Below are 20135 nucleotides of genomic sequence, written 5' to 3' on the forward strand. Positions count from 1 at the left end.
CTTACCTCAGCCCTATTCTGTCTCTCTTTAGTGGATTCATTTAATGGTCTCTCGCCCTCGTCCCTCCGTCACTTATGAAGGAGCGGGGGCCTCATCTTGATACTGACCCTGCCGTCTCCCACGCAGGAACCCCCACCGGGGCTCCCGGGACGCGGCGGGAGCGGACAGGCGGAGATAACTTAGGCCGCCATATTGTTTGAACAGCATTTGACTAAGCCGAGCGCTCTCTTTAATATTTACATTGGTGCATCGGAGGCTTCAGAAGCGCTTTAGGCAATTACACACATGACCAAGTCGATAGCCACAGAAACAGCAAAAAAGCTTTTATCAAGCCGGCAGGAGAGGATTGCCAATTGGGCGGCCCGGCCGCTGATGTCGTTTGCATTTCAATTAAAAAAAAGAGCCGTGGTTCTGCTCTTTTATTCAAAGTCAATGTCGTAAGAAGGATCCGCAAAATGCAGCCGGAATCAAGTATTTTGTGTATAGTGTAATAACATCACACAAGCTGGCGTTTGGTTATACAATGCAATATTGGGATATTCCAGTGTAAAGTGATGCACACCACTGAATAGTATAGTGTGTTTTTTTACATACACAAATGAAAAGGAGGAAAGTGTAGTAAATGTGTGTATGTGTCACATGTGTATGTGCTGTTGTCGAATGTCGATTGCATAGACTCTTATGGGTTGAGTAAATCCTACAAGCTTTGGGATTATGAAAGCATAACAAAAAAACATATTGGATAAACTCAAAACTGCATGCTGGTCAATATGAAAGCTTTTTAGTAGTTCCCGAAAAGTTGACCTCAAGGTTTCCAGTTTATCATTTAAATGTACTATCCCTCACCCTGTTTGTGTATGTAAGCAAATAAACAATGAAAACTTTACCTCAAAGTCATATCTGATGAAACATATACACATACACACTTTCTTTTTCTCTACAGTGAAAAGACTTCAAAGCAAAAACTCACGGGTCAAAACTCGCATCGCAATTTCGTGCCGTATATTCGCATCGCTCTTGATGTGTAAGGACCTTAAGTAATAATAATAATAATAATAATAATAATAATACATTTTATTTGATGGCGCCTTTCATGACACTCAAGGTCACCTTACAATCAATAAAAACATACAATGAAAAGATAAAAACAGTACATACAGTAATTCACAAGTAGCAATAGGCAATAATAAGACAAATAATAATAATAACTAGATGGTCTACATTTCCTAACAAAAATGTAATTGTGCTTGCTGTCCTCGCCATGCACCGCCTGGCTTCCAAAGTCCCTGCCCATGGACCTAGGGGGACTAAGTAGTTATGGGGGTGCCTATGTGAGTAAAAGGACTTTGGAGTAGAAGTACTTGGTAGGTGGGGAAGTCAGACTGGTTGTAGCCTACTAGAGAGACACAAAAGGCTAGCCCAATCTCTGCAATCTAAAACTACATTACCTGCAAACTACAGCATCAATAATTACCATGTATTGTAAATGTCTCCAACTGTCTCAAGGAAAATAGGACATGATAACCTCCAGAGAAGTAGTATTCCTTGTAGTGTCATTCATGTTTATGGTTGCGACAACAACTGTTTACAAAACTAGCAGGCTTACCAGAGCTGCAAACACACAAGTGAAAAGCTATCAATGGCTGCATCTAATCAGCCAGTAACTAATGTAGGCTATGTTCCATTATGTTAGTGTAAGAAGTCAAATGTACTGATAATAGTCCCTGGTCACCAAAGTAATGTTACCCTTTTAGTTTTGTTACAGAGTTGCTGATCGGTTGTCATGTGTCCAGTCAGCCAGAGAAGCTGCTTGGGTAGCATGCTAACTAACGCCTAACGCAGTGGTTCTCAACTGGTGTAGCCTCAGGACCCACTATTTTCCTTGTCATGAAGTCGCGACCCAAATTTCAGATTTTTTTTTAAATCACTCAAATTTATTGCACAAAAAATTGCGCATTTATTTAATACACAATGCCTTCATGCACTGTCAAATGAACAAAAAAGTGCAACAGAAGTGCAACTACGGCTAAAAACCAATTGAAATAAGGCAGACTTGAATTACAGGCCTATATGTTTTTAAATTTAAACAAGTCAAACTGGTCATGGTCAGAAAGTCTTATTTGAACTGTATGAAATATGAAATAAAAGGCAGACTTTTCTTGAATCACAGGCAGGCTATATGCTTTTTAGTTAAACTGGTCATAACTTTTAATTAAACTGGGGCCATGCTAATCCAGTTTCAATCATCTGAATTGAACTAAAATTAAATATGAAATGAAAAGGCAGAGTTCTCTTGAATTACAGGCAGAGCATATGCTTCAGCTTGTTAAACAAGTGAAACTGGTCAGGCTAATCCAGTTTCAATAATCTGAATTAAAAAAAAAAAAAAAAAAAAAAAAAAGTACTGTACTGTAAAAGTCCGCGACCCAATCAAAACGGCCCCGCGACGCTACCCACCAGTTGAGAAACGCTGGCCTAACGCTAGCATTAGCTCAATTAGCTTGTTGCAACTAGTCCCAAACATTGATGAACAGTGTGTCCTAACGCCAGGGGGACAAGGTGTTTGTTTTGGCTGGCTGAGGTTAGCCTATAAGGCACAGTTGTTGTGGCTAACAGCCTCCATTCACACTAGGCTATTCACACTAGGCTATCTCTTCCATTATGTTTTCAAACCCAGCTGGCTGTATAAAATGAACAACCACAAAGTGGTGACACTTACCCATGGGTTCAGTTCATTTTGTTCATTCATTGTTTTCTGGACATGTTACCATGCTACATTAACACAGCAGGTAACAGAACAGACAGGCCTCCCATGGTTGGCGACAAGTGTATATCATTGTCTCTACCCAAGATGCAACACTGCTCTACCCAACATGCAACGCTGCTGCTCAGAGCTGCTCTTTAGCTCTATTAATCTGGTCAAATCTCACCGGATTCCTGTTTCCAGTACACTTTTAGCATTTGGTTTTTAACAGAGAAGAGTTGGAGCTGCTGAAAACATACAGTATACAAATGAGAGGGAGACCATGAGTGATATACCCACTGAGATACAAGCATAGGTGTGTCTGTTGTCTGTATAATAGCGTGCGTGCAAGTGTCAAGTGTCATACAAGAAGGAAGGCTGGCCATAATGAGAATGAATCTGCACTTCCTGCCGCCCTTCAAAATAAAACCATTTAGAAGGGACAGGCACTGAATGCTGCTATAGCGCCCCCTAAAGGCTAAATGACCAAATACTTCTGATATAGGCTCAGAGTACATCCCTCCACACCTGTACCAAGTTTGGTTAGCATCGGACGATCTTTGTGAAATAGGCCCCACCCACAGAAAGTTGGAAGTGGATTATATCGCAACGGTGTGTTTTTTTTTTAAACTTCCAAATCAGTGTTGTGCAGGACAGTCCCCACATGATGTGTGCGTTGGTTTGGTGAAGATTGGACAAACTTTCAAGGAGAAATCGCAAAAAAACTGTTTTGGACAAAATGCAAAATGGCGGAAAATCTAGTCAGACGCAAATGGGCGTGGCCTAGTTGAGTAGATGCGGGAGGACCCAAGGAATCCAGGGAAAAAAGAATTTTGATGATAAACCCTACGGTTCAAAAGTTATGGACCAAAAGGTAAGGAGGGCTGTTATAGCGCCACCATATGGTCAATTGGTGCAATTTTTTCGGGGATAGTAAAAGACCCCTCAGTGCACCTGCCTACCAAGGTTCGTAGCTCTAGCTGTTATGGTTTCTGAATTACAGCTAATTTACTGCAAGATTTTGCAAGATTTTTCCAAACCCCATGCAAGTCAATGGGGAAAAAAATGGCGCTTAATGGCGAATTGCGGCCAAACCGCTTTCACAAACCCTTAACAAAGTCATAGCATACATGTCCTCAATAAGCCGGTCATTTTGAGATCTGGCATGTCTATGTGGCGCAAAAATTGGGGGCGTTGTTAGTCGGACAAAAAGTGGATAGCAACTATAATAATAACTAGATGGTCTACATTTCCTAACGAAAATGTAATTGTGCTTGCTGTCCTCGCCATGCACCGCCTGGCTTCCAAAATCCCTGCCCATGGACCTAGGGGGACTAAGTAGTTATGGGGGTGCCTATGTGAGTAAAAGGACTTTGGAGTAGAAGTACTTGGTAGGTGGGGAAGTCAGACTGGTTGTAGCCTACTAGAGAGACACAAAAGGCTAGCCCAATCTCTGCAATCTAAAACTACATTACCTGCAAACTACAGCATCAATAATTACCATGTATTGTAAATGTCTCCAACTGTCTCAAGGAAAATAGGACATGATAACCTCCAGAGAAGTAGTATTCCTTGTAGTGTCATTCATGTTTATGGTTGCGACAACAACTGTTTACAAAACTAGCAGGCTTACCAGAGCTGCAAACACACAAGTGAAAAGCTATCAATGGCTGCATCTAATCAGCCAGTAACTAATGTAGGCTATGTTCCATTATGTTAGTGTAAGAAGTCAAATGTACTGATAATAGTCCCTGGTCACCAAAGTAATGTTACCCTTTTAGTTTTGTTACAGAGTTGCTGATCGGTTGTCATGTGTCCAGTCAGCCAGAGAAGCTGCTTGGGTAGCATGCTAACTAACGCCTAACGCAGTGGTTCTCAACTGGTGTAGCCTCAGGACCCACTATTTTCCTTGTCATGAAGTCGCGACCCAAATTTCAGATTATTTTTTAAACCACTCAAATTTATTGCACAAAAAATAGCGCATTTATTTAATACACAATGCCTTCATGCACTGTCAAATGAACAAAAAAGTGCAACAGAAGTGCAACTACGGCTAAAAACCAATTGAAATAAGGCAGACTTGAATCACAGGCCTATATGTTTTTAAATTTAAACAAGTCAAACTGGTCATGGTCAGAAAGTCTTATTTGAACTGTATGAAATATGAAATAAAAGGCAGACTTTTCTTGAATCACAGGCAGGCTATATGCTTTTTAGTTAAACTGGTCATAACTTTTAATAAAACTGGGGCCATGCTAATCCAGTTTCAATCATCTGAATTGAACTAAAATTAAATATGAAATGAAAAGGCAGACTTCTCTTGAATTACAGGCAGAGCATATGCTTCAGCTTGTTAAACAAGTGAAACTGGTCAGGCTAATCCAGTTTCAATAATCTGAATTAAAAAAAAAAAAAAAAAAAAAAAAAAAGTACTGTACTGTAAAAGTCCGCGACCCAATCAAAACGGCCCCGCGACGCTACCCACCAGTTGAGAAACGCTGGCCTAACGCTAGCATTAGCTCAATTAGCTTGTTGCAACTAGTCCCAAACATTGATGAACAGTGTGTCCTAACGCCACGATCTTTGTGAAATAGGCCCCACCCACAGAAAGTTGGAAGTGGATTATATCGCAACGGTGCGTTTTTTTTTTAAACTTCCAAATCAGTGTTGTGCAGGACAGTCCCCACATGATGTGTGCGTTGGTTTGGTGAAGATTGGACAAACTTTCAAGGAGAAATCGCAAAAAAACTGTTTTGGACAAAATGCAAAATGGCGGAAAATCTAGTCAGACGCAAATGGGCGTGGCCTAGTTGAGTAGATGCGGGAGGACCCAAGGAATCCAGGGAAAAAAGAATTTTGATGATAAACCCTACGGTTCAAAAGTTATGGACCAAAAGGTAAGGAGGGCTGTTATAGCGCCACCATATGGTCAATTGGTGCAATTTTTTCGGGGATAGTAAAAGACCCCTCAGTGCACCTGCCTACCAAGGTTCGTAGCTCTAGCTGTTATGGTTTCTGAATTACAGCTAATTTACTGCAAGATTTTGCAAGATTTTTCCAAACCCCATGCAAGTCAATGGGGAAAAAAATGGCGCTTAATGGCGAATTGCGGCCAAACCGCTTTCACAAACCCTTAACAAAGTCATAGCATACATGTCCTCAATAAGCCGGTCATTTTGAGATCTGGCATGTCTATGTGGCGCAAAAATTGGGGGCGTTGTTAGTCGGACAAAAAGTGGATAGCAACTATAATAATAATAATAAGTATGTGGGATTTCAAGATTGTGCCTTGCCTGTCAGCAAGCACAATAATAATAAGTATGTGGGATTTCAAGATTGTGCCTTGCTTGTCAGCAAGCACAATAATAATAGTACTAGTAAAGTGACAATTAAAAGTGCAAGGGTTAGCAGGGGCACACACACACACACACACACACACACACACACACACACAGGTACATAAGTGTCGGCCATTTCCATTCTTCACTCTCCCCTTGTATTTGCCATTGTTAGTGACAGCCGTGCTGAAAAGCACCAGGCCCGGCTTTCAGAAGCCTTGGCGGGTGGAGCCACCAAAGACACTCACAGATAAACAAAAGCAACGCAGAGGGTTTGGCAATCAGGGAGTTCTAATAAGCTATATGAGGATGAGCAAGGAAGCGAGGCTGGCTTTGAAGCCCTATCTGTGCTCCCCCCTGTGGTCTCGCCTAGCACAAGCGCCCATCAAGAGACGGGCCAGTCTGTATGCTTGGAGGATCATAGGTGGCTTTGATAATCACTCCCATACTCCTAAAACAAATGCAATTACTAAGTTAATTGTGTTCAAAGTGGAAGGCTGGCGGTGGAAGGAGAGAAGTCAGCAATCGTGACTGTGCTGACGGTGCAGCGAGCGTGGAGAATAATGGATGCATGTGGGGTGAACGCCGGGGGGAGCGGGGGGGGGGGGGGGTGGAGGTTGGGGAGGAGTGGTGACGGGGAGGGGGGGCGTTGGATTTGAGAGAGGTGGTGGATGTGATTGCGAGGAGGGGTGGAGTGAACCGATGGGGTTTGAGGGAAAAGGGGGCGAGGTGAGGGGACTTGACGAGCAGAGCGCGGGTGACATGGCGCTGAGGGATGTAGCGGTGAGCGCCACCCGGCTTGACCTGCCATTTATCAGAGGATAAACAGGCATGGGGGGGGGGGGGGTCACCTGACCAGGAGCACCGCATCCCCATTGGTCATCCGGCCCTGTTTAGTATGCGGGGGCCGTTGCGTGGCCGGCCCCTCGCCGTGCGCACGCCACGTCCGCTCCATCACAGTGAATTATTGGTCAGAAGGAATGATCAATTTGAACCGGCTACATCCTAAGCCGTGGTCAGAGAGAGAGAGGGTGTGGGCTGTGTGTGTGTGTGTGTGTGTGTGTGTGTGTGTGTGTGTGTGTGTGTGTGTGTGTGTGTGTGTGTGTGTGTGTGTGTGTGTGTGTGTGTGCATGCCTTTGTGCCTGCGTGCGTGCGTGCATGCAAGCAAGCCGAGGGGCAGTCTCAGTTGGTCGCGTTGAGGCCAATGCGGAAATGCAAAAAACTGCAGTTCCTCGAATGGCCACTTGAGGCTGGCTGCAAAAAGGAGTGATTCCCCATTCACCCCAATGTTAAAATGCCCGAGTTTACAGCAAACTGTTAATGTAAATGTACATGTTAACAGCCTGGTTAAAAAAAATGGGTTAGATAATAAATTATAACTCGAGTTTAGAGTAAAATAGACGATAAAAAACTGTGTTTTGGGCGTGATTGACAGGTTGCCTGTCCAGTGACTGCTCACGCAGATTGCCGATCACGGACCAATAGCATGCGGCGCTGTGGATCCGGGAAAGCCCCTCTCATCCAAATATGGCTACAAATGACAACAAATACAATGGCAGCGGCCAAAATACCAAACCCGAGGCTTCAAAACAGAAGTCCACAAACCAACATTGGGTGGGTGACAACCCTCTTGGGTCATGTCAGACTCCCTACCTTTTACACTCACACTATTTACAGTGTGTGCAAGCAGTCAGTTTTTACAGTGCAAGCAGTCCGTTTTTTACAGTGTGTGCAAGTGCGTTTGTGTCAAGGAGAGCAGGGGTCAGAAAGTTGTGCTTGTTGTAACTCTGGGGTTCTTCTCCCTTCCTTTATATTTTGCTAACTCCAGAGATAGCAGCGAGGGAGTGGGTGGGGTGGGGTGGGGGGGGGGGGAGGGTAGAGGGGGGTGGGGGGTGACAACAGATGTGCGCCCTCCTTCAGAGAGCTGCTTGTTTGATGGTGACAGTGGAGCGTATCGTGTAGCCCGAGGTGCTAACAGTAAATATTACAATACCACAAGATGCTCACCGCAAACACCATCTCTTGCTCTCCGCCAGTCAATTTCTCCTTCTTTACCCCCATGGTGCCGACGCGTTGATGGAACCAAGTCTGTGAGAAAGGGGGGAAAAAAAATATATATATATATATATATATATATATATATACCGTGTATATATATATATATATATATATATATATGAGGCAAGGCAAGGGCCAAAATATTTTCAAACGCTCAAGCGAGAGAGCCTCTTTCAAACACATTACGGTCAACTTAAGTCATGATGGAAAAGAAAGTAAATCAACAAGGCACCATCGGCGAGGGGTGGAAAGGGCACTTTAAAAAGGACTTGTGTGCAGAATAATAGGCGAGCGATGGGATTGGTGGGATTGCATTTGGCTTCCTGTGGCGCCGGGTGTCTTTGGCTCGCTCAGTCATTTCAGAGAGAGCAGTGGTGCTGTCCCACCCTGGGCGCCGTACAGATGGGCTCATGTGTGGAGAAATGAGCCGCGAGCAATCATTCTCTCTCTCTCTCCCTCCCTCTCTCTCTCTCTCTCTCTGTTTGTCAACTTGCTTTCTGTTTACCTCCTTCTCTCTCTCTTTCTTCTCTCCATCCCTTCATCCTCTCCCCCTCTCATTATCTCTCTCCACCCTTATCCCCCCTCACACATGCACTGTTCTCCCCCCACGGCGGCTGTGTCCTGGGGCCTGCCTCGTCTCGTCTCTGTGCAGTAGGCAGTAGGGGGGACTCAGCAGGAGGGCCCCGGCAAAAAAGGGGGGAAAAAAAGAACCCTACGGAGATGCGAGAGCCCATCTCAGGCTTGTGCTACCGGAAAATCTGCCCGTTCACGCTCCGCCGCGCAGCCAGACGCGCCGACGGAGGGCGCGTGATGGGGAGACGTGACGGGAGGAGGGACACACGCGCCTCCTCTGCTTTTGTTTTGGCGCGGGGTTTCATCACAGTAGCTACAGTATAGTCTACTCTACACACTGAGCTAGCATCACAGTAGCTACAGTATAGTCTACTCTACACACTGAGCTAGCATCACAGTATAGTCTACTCTACACACTGAGCTAGCCTTTCAGTATAGTCTACTCTACACACTGAGCTAGCCTTTAGCTACAGTATAGTCTACTCTACACACTGAGCTAGCCTTTCAGTATAGTCTACTCTACACACTGAGCTAGCATCACAGTAGCTACAGTATAGTCTACTCTACACACTGAGCTAGCCTTTCAGTATAGTCTACTCTACACACTGAGCTAGCCTTTAGCTACAGTATAGTCTACTCTACACACTGAGCTAGCCTTTAGCTACAGTATAGTCTACTCTAGACACTGAGCTAGCATCACAGTAGCTACAGTATATTCTACTCTACACACTGAGCTAGCCTTTAGCTACAGTATAGTCTACTCTACACACTGAGCTAGCCTTTAGCTACAGTATAGTCTACTCTACACACTGAGCTAGCATCACAGTAGCTACAGTATAGTCTACTCTACACACTGAGCTAGCCTTTACCCGCGGTGCATGCTCCCTAGTCCGATACCTCACGAGTCCGACACCTCACGAGTCCGAAAAAAGAGGCATTGGACAGGGGATCATGTCTATGTTCCCCGGCTTCTATGTTCCCCGGGTTCTATATTCCCCGTTTTTCACTAACCCTAAACCTAACCTCCCCCAGACCCTAACCCAAAACCTAACCTCTCCCACCCCCACGCCTAAACCTAACCTCCCCCAGACCCTAACCCAAAACCTAACCTCTCCCACCCCCACGCCTAAACCTAACCTCCCCCAGACCCTAACCCAAAACCATGAGGTGTCGTCGGACTCGTGAGGTATCGGACTAGGGAGCAGTCCCCTTACCCGCAGACCCACCTGTAGTCTCTCTATCATCATATCAAGTTCATTTGAAGACCCAGTCTCCAGTCGGTGTTTCTACCTGTATGGTTAACCTGCAACGGTTAGTGTTATGAAGAAACACTATGCTAAAAAGGATGGGGAGAACATGTCATCAAAATCAGTGTATTGTGTTATGATCAGTAGGCACGATCAGTCTTCCCCTCAACTCATGCTAATGAAAATATGATAATATTTACCTATGTATTTCTGGCTGTTTTGATCGTTGAATAATGCTGAATTCTTCGATGGACATATGTTCCTGTACCTTTGAGAGGCCTCTTGCCTCTAGAAGGGGAGTCCCGGTTTGGAGAAGGAAGGAGTTCCAGTGTGAGGCGGACAGTGATTCACACGGAGGACAGATTCACATATGGCCCATTTCCACCGCAGGTAGTAGCGCGATCCCGCTCCGCTCGACTCGATAAATTGTCTCATTCCACCGGTAAAAACTGTTCCAGCCCGGGTTGTATTGGAGTCGAGTCATGCTACTTTTCGTACCTGCCTCGTCGGGGTTCTATTCTGTCAACCCGGTACCATACGGTGACGTGAAAACATTGTTGACGACTGATTGGTCAGGCAGAATCGTGTTTACTCTGTCTATCCTACTGACTGTCAATGCAATGCTGCATACCAGTTTAGTGGTGCTTACCTTCTCTTCTGTTGTGTTATTTCCATCAGTCTTTTGTGTTGCTGCCTTCGCCTCTGGTGAAATAAAGTCGTGGCAGTGGTTTCAATTGTTTTCAGAGTGAAAAAAGTCCGCTGCTCAGGAAGCTCCTGTGCAGCGCTCCGCTAGGCCGCAGCGGGTCTTTGGTGAATCCGCGGTCTTGCCTGGTGAGAGGCCACCGGGGTACAGGCTTCACACTCTGTCTGTAGCGCCTCTCCCGTCCCCGCGCAGCGCAGCGCATGCATCTCCTGGCCGATTGTCACATTTGCCCATGTACACTGTAGGTCATTTAGAGGCACCAGTATTTCATAAACAGTTTAAAAGTTCTGTGGATGGATTTAATTGTAACGTTATGTTATAGCCTACTTCGGCTATAAGCGAAGGACAGATATGCGGTCGCTATGACGACCAGCTGTGGGCGGGGGCAGATGAACGGCGGTCGAAGCAGAACATTCATCGGGCCGAAACGAGTAGAGCCGACTGGTGACGAGCTGTGCAGGGCAGTAAAATGTGGTGGAAATGAGCCATAAGAGCTAGGTGGACACTACACTGTATTCACACGGAGGACAGATTGACTAAGAGCTAGGTGGACACTACACTGTATACACACGGAGGACAGATTCACTAAGAGCTAGGTGGACACTACACTGTATACACACGGAGGACAGATTCACTAAGAGCTAGGTGGACACTACACTGTATACACACGGAGGACAGATTCACTAAGAGCTAGGTGGACGCTACACTGTATATCACACGGAGGACAGATTCACTAAGAGCTAGGTGGACACTACACTGTATACACACGGAGGACAGATTGACTAAGAGCTAGGTGGAGACTACACTGTATACACACGGAGGACAGATTCACTAAGAGCTAGGTGGATTCACTAAGAGCTAGGTGGACACTACACTGTATATTTTCACTCCTGCCTGTTGGTGGAGCACAACTGAACACAGACGACAGAGCTGGCCGTGTTGAGAGGATCCGAGTTACCACCCGGTCCGGCGAAGAAGCTGACTGCAATGGTGCCAGTCATCCTGCACCAATGGCCAGGTAATTCAGCTATATTTCATCAGTCAAACAGCCTACTCTTCATGTAATCTTTGCCAATGCATGTTACAATGGTCGATGGTGATAATATGCCCCTAGACACGAGTTGAATTGATAAGTTGGACATCAACATTGTCACAATTGCCTAAAGCAGTGGTTCTCAAAGTGGGGTCCAGGGGGTTCCCAGCAAAAAGGTTAATCATTTATTTTCACTATAATTACAACCAAGTGACAATGTATGACTCTTTTGGTCATGGGTTTCATATACTTTCTGTAATAAAACATTGTGTCATGACCCTCTCAATCTCCTGGCCCTGTCTTGCAGGAGCCTGGTGTTGAGGTCCTTGAGGCTGATTGGGTACACCTGGTCTTAAGAACACTTTTAGACAAGTCAGTCTCTCCTCCTCACCGATGCACCTTTTGTTCTGTTCATTTGTTTAATGTAGTTTGTGTTGTCTACGGTAGTTTCCCTTGGTCTTAGTTTATAACTTTTTGTTTTAAGTTTAAGTTTGGTGTATGACTCCCCTCATATGTTACAACCTGGCTCAAGGAAGCTAACAAATGCACAAAGTCATACACCAAAGTAAAAGTTAAAACAACAATTAACAAAAACATGTTTAGGCACCTAACACAACTTGGTTAAGTTAAGTTAGGGGACTACAAACATGAATCGGCATTTTTGGAAGGCTCTGGGTCAAGTAATCTTCTCAATGTCAGCACACTCTCACATGGAGAGGATCTAAAGTAAAGTGTATAAAAAAAATAAAAAAAAGAGGTTGGAAGAAAATGTACTAGGTCAAACACCAATAAAATAAAGAGTAAAATAAATCTGGGCTTAGAATAGCTATGTATCCCGATAGTAGAGTGGCACCACACATAGGCGGTTAGGGTTATGGTTTGAATTAGGCTTACTGTAAATAACAACAACGTTAAATGTGGTTTACAGTTGAAATGTAGACTTTGAACATGCTGGGGATCGAACCCCGGCCTCCGTCGTCAACGACCTGGGTATACCAACGTGACCAACAAGGACCTGGGTATACCAACGTGACCAACAAGGACCTGGGTATACCAACGTGACCAACAAGGACCTGGGTATACCAACGTGACCAACAAGGACCTGGGTATACCAACGTGACCAACAAGGACCTGGGTACCAACGTGACCAACAAGGACCTGGGTATACCAACATGACCAACAAGGACCTGGGTATACCAACATGACCAACAAGGACCTGGGTATACCAACGTGACCAACAAGGACCTGGGTATACCAACATGACCAACAAGGACCTGGGTATACCAACGTGACCAACAAGGACCTGGGTATACCAACGTGACCAACAAGGACCTGGGAATACCAACGTGACCAACAAGGACCTGGGTATACCAACGTGACCAACAAGGACCTGGGAATACCAACGTGACCAACAAGGACCTGGGTATACCAACGTGACCAACAAGGACCTGGGAATACCAACGTGACCAACAAGGACCTGGGTATACCAACGTGACCAACAAGGACCTGGGTATACCAACGTGACCAACAAGGACCTGGGTATACCAACGTGACCAACAAGGACCTGGGTATACCAACGTGACCAACAAGGACCTGGGTATACCGTGACCAACAAGGACCTGGGTATACCAATGTGACCAACAAGGACCTGGGTATACCAACGTGACCAACAAGGACCTGGGTACCAACGTGACCAACAAGGACCTGGGTATACCAACGTGACCAACAAGGACCTGGGTATACCAACGTGACCAACAAGGACCTGGGTATACCAATGTGACCAACAAGGACCTGGGTATACCAACGTGACCAACTTTTGATTTGATTGTCACACGATTGTCAATTTCAGACGTTGCAACAGTTCAATGGCGGAGAAAGGGATACCCCGTCCGTTAAAAAGGGTCCCTGACTAAAGGTCAGTATTTGACAAGTTGCAAGTTGAATAAGAAGAAGCCAGGGCAGTAACCTATGTGATGGGTGAATTGTAATGTGTGAATAGTAGCATCCTGGGCCCTGAAACAGGAGTGACTCACTGAGGTGACTTTCTTGTCAACTAAAAGGTAAGAGGGTGTGATTTTATGAAGTGAGTTACTGACGTGAGACCGTGGAGTGTGTAGAGGAGGAGCTGTGTGTGTGTCTCCTTGAGCAAAGTCAACACACACACACACACACACACACACACACACAGACCTGTAGGACGAGCATGCACACATGCCACTTATTCACGTGACACACACAGAGGGGGCAAACAAAAGGTGGAAGGGGATCTTTGATTGGTCCATAATGACCTGTAGTCAAACCAAGAATCAGATCATTATGCTCAAACAATCCCCGTCCTCACACAATTGCTGACCATACTAATTACCTATCGCTCCAATCGATACATTATTTAATCTCACTCTCGTTAACACAAAGCTCCCTGGAAGAGTCCTTTTTTCTCGCTGTTCGCCCTCTTTTTATTGCTCGCCGTTGTATTGCTCGCTTCCCTTGAAAAGCCTATTTCTAATTTAAACCAGGGTTATGCATGCGAACCGGATAGGGGCGCATCGTCGCCGACGGGGGGGAGAGAGACAGGAGAGGAGAGAGAGAGGTGGAGAGAGGAGAGAAGATCAGGAGAGAGAGGGGGAGAGGGGAGAGAGTGCTGACTGCGCTCCGATTTCCTCCAGTGAAACTTTAAACCACCTGACCCTCCAAGGCCTCTGGCTACAGCCTCATAGTCAAGGGCCGTGAGGATAACACACACAGGCACAGCGACAGTGAACCAGGTGAAGATAACCCGAGAGTAACTCGTGTTACTCGAGAACCACCTTTTAAATATATGTATATATATTAGGGATGCACGATAGTTATCGGGCGATATGGCCATTTTGCGTTATTATTTATTATTCCGATAATGGCCTTTTTCCGATAAATTATCAGCCGATAATAATCATGCTTTATTTTTTCCCTCGGAAGCGGCTTTTGTTGTCGCACACTAGTGGCATCGCAGCTGCGACGCAAACATGGCTGCTGTCAGTGTGGCTGTTTTTCAGTTTCAGAATGATCAGAAAGCTACTGTAATTTGCAGACTGATGACATCACTGATGACATCATCACTGATGACATCATCACTGAAATATAGCCTCAGCCTTAGGGCAATCAGCCTTAGGGCAATTAATCTGCCCTAATTTAAAAAATCAGGCTCCGGCAGGTCACCACTACTCTACTCTACTGTATTGTATTGTACTGTATGTGCCAGTCTTAAGTCCGATCCTATCAGCCCAGACACACCAGGAGAGAGGAGTAGATGTGGAAAAAAGGGAGAATAATTGTGCGGCGATTAAAGCTACAGTTCATCCTTAGCCCCTCCCCTCTGGAACTCTTCCTTCCTCTCCTTACCCCCGTCTCGTCTCCCACTATCTGGGAAATTCAATAGACTAACCTTAAGAATTTAATTGATGCTGCCAACGGGATTACAAAAAGGGCGGCCAGCGCGGGCCGGGGACAGCTGATTAGCAGCGGGGGTAATTGTTAATTGATTGATGTATCTCCTTACCTCTCTCTCTCTCTATGGGTCTTTTAGAAAGTGTTTTGTTTGCCCCCCCCCGTACAGCTGGACAGGGCATTACCATACATCTTTTTTTCTTCTTTTTCTACCCACAGTCTCCTGGATAGCTTTGTGTTCAGACAGAGAGGCTAAGACAAAAGGCGGCTAAGTGTGGCAGGTTTGAGGTCAGCGATGTGTGCGTTCAAAGACGACAGACGCCCGGCGGTGTGGAAGGTTAAGCCCACTCCATTGTGTTGCTGTGGCACAGTGTGGGACAAGACAACTGTCAAATTTGAGCTATCATTGTACCCCCTGAAAAGTAAGTAGAGGAACAATAAAACACAACAGATATGCAGTGTTGGGGAAAGTGACTGAAAATTTGTAATTAGTTAGATTATAGTTACCGCAAAGACTAGCGGAATTACAGTAATGCGTTGCTTAGTAACTAGTCACTCCCAACAGTGTAGCTATCCTGATTCTCCTACGTCGGTTTTTTCTCTTTTCGGAAATTAGCGCAGAAGATCGAAATACAAGCCTGCTGATTTAAAGGAACGATAACAACATTGCAGAAAAGATAAGATTTAGAAAGAGAGGGAGAGAGGAAGAAGAACACAGATGGAGAGTTTGATGTGTGTGCACACGCGCGTATGAGCATGTGTGTGTGTGTGTGTGTAAAGTGATGCTTTGGCGTAACACGATCCTTATTGGGTTGACCAAACAGAAACAATCTCTCCATTCTCCCCGTCTTTCTCTGACTACAAGGACTTGTTTCATTCCGCGTCCGTCTTGGTGTGAAAACCCTGGACGATGACTGTCCCAACAGCGACTTAGAGAGCTTCCGCTGCAGCTATTTCTGCTCTGGCCCAGCCCGAGCCAACGCCGCGCAGGCTGCCAAGCGCTCCCATGGCTCTGGCACGCCACCGGGCCCACCATCAAGCCATTACACGCTAACTTGGCAATCGGCAGGAAATCCAGTCATTAAAAGGGCTTAACACTGGCAGAGGGTCTCCGCTGGTGGCGAGCCGAGGCGGTCGCTGCATCCAAGGGGGGAGTTGTTTGTTGGTACCAAAAACTGCACTTCCTCGAATGGCCGCTTGAGGCCAGCTGAAAAAAGGGAGTCATTCCCAATTCACTCCCATGCTAAAATGCCCGACTTCACAGCAGAAATAATAAATAAACATGTTTACAACCTGGTTAAAAAAAAAAGTTTTGGTCTCTATAGCTAATTTCACCTTTCATTGAAACTGTTCGGGGTGAATTTTTATATAACTCACGCGTTTAGAGTAAGATAGTCGATAAAAAAGACTGGAGCATGATTGACAGGTCGCCTGTCCGGTGATCGTGCAGCTCACCAATCACGGACCAATAGCAGGTGGTGCTGTGGCTCTGTGGGAAACCCCTGATCTCACCAGAACCAAGATGGCAGCGGCCAAAATGCCAAACTGGAGGCTTCTAAACAGGAGTCCACAAACCAATGGGTGACATCACACCCATTCCATCTCCTTTGACAGTCTATGCCTGCGCCCCACATTCAGGGAGCACAAGCGGACGTGTATGGGGGGGATTTGGCAGGGGTTGGGACACGCTTTAGTCATGGCACATCACGCAGACCTGTACGTGAACATTCACACATCTGTTCACACACTTGCTTTCTCGCAAACCTAAAAGTTTGCTCTAAACTTTCAACTCTAAAGTTGTCGACTTTTCAGGAACTAAGAAAAACAGCCCCGGGTCTGAAAGCATTTCATGAGCCCAAGAGGTCGTGGAATTCTCTTAACCAAGAAAAGAGAATTATTCCTACACTTGATGTTAAAACCAAACGGCCAAAACTTTGAGTGAATTTTGAAGCCAACAAGGAATTGGCGCCAGTTGCCAATTCTGCTAATGTCCGCTAGAGGCCGGAAAAGACCCCAAATCTGGCCCGCAATTCAATGAGAACATAACCCAACTTCTCACTCAATAGGTAATTTAGTCAACAAGAGGTTATGGTCTCAGTCATAGCTCATGTTAGGGATGCACCCATATATTGTCCGTATATCTGTGTCGGCTGTCTGTTGACTGCAATCGGCCATAGGCAAAAAAACATGCCAATCACCAATTCCAGTGGCCAATATTTACCCAGTTTGGTCCCATAATTTGTTGTTTGTTTCATAATTACCTTACAGTATGACTGAATTTGTGTTCATTCAAATATAGTGTGATGGACTCAAAAGACTTTAAAACACGTCAGTTATATGTTTATGATGTAGATTTCTTTGTTTACATGTCAAAAAAGGTATAAATCGGTATTGGCCATCGGCCAAATTGTTATTTTAAACATCGGTATCGGTATCGGCCCTGAATTATGCAATCGGTGCATCCCTAGCTAATGTCACTTCTTCCGATGCATGTCCTTATGGACATTTTCTAAATATTCGGGTCATTAATGGGATATAACGATTATTGGCAGCCAATGGCAGGTCACCCAGTGATCAACAGGTTGTTAATTGGAGCCAATACAGCAGGCAGGCCTGCAGCTCTGTGGACGATCCCCCCCCCCATCCCGGCTTTGGCAGCGCTGGCTGTTCTGGCTCTTAAAAAAATAAGAAATAAAAAATCAACATGGCAGCGACCATATACCAAATCTCCTCTATGGTTAAAACATGAAAATCACTAGAATTGGAGTTATGAGTTTTTCGCACGATGACAGCAGCGATAGCTCATGTGAAGGCAGAGTCATGCCCATGTCCAAGGTTAGCGGCTATCGACTGCAGCAGACATAAACAGTGTTTGATCAGGAGGAGAGGAGCTGAGCTTTCAACACATCGATTTGACCCCTCATCAAGGCTTCAGAGCAAGGCCAAGACTGCTGCCTGCACTCTGGTTCAGAACCACGGGAATTCAACATCATATCACCAACCAAGTGTATTTATATGCAACCATGTGGCTAATATATTCTGTGATATATTAATTTTTACCAACCCTATATATTCTTTTCTGATTTGCATATTGTTTTCTTGGTATCGTGCACTCACAGCTGTTGCCACTTAGCGAGAGCATACTTTTACATTGTCTTTTGACCGTCATTAAGAAAATTTACAAAATTGCATACTGTACATAACTATAGTATATGTTAATCTTAACCCTATCATATTGTCATATCAATTTCAGTCTTGTTAACTCCTACTGTACCAGCCAGAGAAAGGACTTTGTGACAAAACCCACATGTACAAATTCTAATAATTTTTACTTGAACATGACATTGAATCCCGCCTCCTCCAGCAGCGCTCCTCAGCCAACCATAACCTCTGAACAAGCGAAAAGAGAATTTCGCTTTGGGGATTAATAAAGTATCCCATTAATATTACATTAAACAGAAAATCCAACTTTGGCTTCTCTGTTACACTGTTAGACTGTAACTTCAGCGAACTTAGGTGTAGATGAGAGAGCGATTGTGATAGTGGGTCCAGAGTTTTTCCAGCTGATAAGAGGAGAGTCGTCAAAGCACAAGAGTGGTAGCATTGCATTCTGGTCTCTCTCCTGCTCCTGTGGGTGGAGAAATTAGTCTCTCTGTATGATGGTTGAATGGTACAAAATGGCGGCTCTAGAAAGAAGCCCTCGCTCTTTGATTCTGAGGGACTGACACCAAAACCTGACGTTAACTGTTGATGTTTTAGATTGTTGGAACATTCATATATATACACACACACACACACACACACACACACACACACACACAGACACACATATATATATATCACATCAGATTAGTAATGTTGCATGCGCAATGTGCATCCTGGATATAGTTTGTTAGAATAGCGTTAGCTGCTAACGTTAAACAGTAGGCTACAGTATGTGGATGGACAATGCTAACGCCACGTTCTGTGATGTACAGTAAAATAAAAACACAGATTTAGGTGGTCTAACCTAACCAAAAATGTCTGCTATGTTGGTGTATTATGCCATAAGAGCAAATCATCTTATGACATCACTGATGATGTCATAGGCACTGATGATGTCATAGGCATTGTGACATCATCAGTGATCATAGACATTGTGATGTCATCAGTGAGGGATGTCATCAATGATGCAAAGTTTAGCAATTGCTCAACATGCACTGGGCATGCCAATAGATAGCAGGCCATGCAGCAGCCGAGCTGTATATGCGAGCTGCAGGGCGGGCGAGTCCGCGCAGTGGGTGAGCCTAGGACTCAAGCGCACATAGCGCGCAAGATGCCCAGTATATCAAACTGTAGCTACTGTAAATATCTTGACTGGAATAAGAAAAATACACCACCAAACCAGGGCCCAAAAAGGCAAAGTCCATTGCCAATAGCAGTTTTTAGAGTGATTTATTATATTTTTTTACTGCAGTAGTCTGGTGCATCATGGGACGTTTAGAAAATAGCTATCAACTCAATTAGAAGGAGTTGACGAGGTTGTGCTGACTCACTTCCTGTCTCTGCAACTACGGTAAGTAAGCTGCTGCATTAAATAGTCCTCGCTACACGACAGAGCAGTAGTGTTAAAGCAGAAAAGCACACGGTTTTCTGTTAATATCAGTATCAAGAGGAGAAAAGTTTGAAAACCATTGTCAATGGCCCATCATCAAAGGTTTCACCCCTCTAAAACAGCCGTCAATGAGGGCCACGCGGACACCATCGGCCATCCTCCACCACTCTCTGCCGAGGCCTTGGAAAGTGCACTCCATGTTGAACTGCCATTGAACTCCTCACAATGAGTTGGAGCTGTTTTTCTCTCTCTCTCCCTCTCTCTCCTTTCTTTCCAGCAGAGCTCTGGGCAGAGAGCTGAGCACTTTTCAGATGAAGGTATCCCTTGGAGATATTTAAAGTCCCTCCGTGCCGGCGCTGCCTCCGGGAGTGTGGACGGGATGGTTATTAATGCATTATTTACACACACTTCCTGCTGTCTCCT

This window comes from Poromitra crassiceps (genome assembly GCF_964638095.1).
Source record: "Poromitra crassiceps genome assembly, chromosome: 3".
NCBI lineage: Eukaryota > Metazoa > Chordata > Actinopteri > Beryciformes > Melamphaidae > Poromitra > Poromitra crassiceps.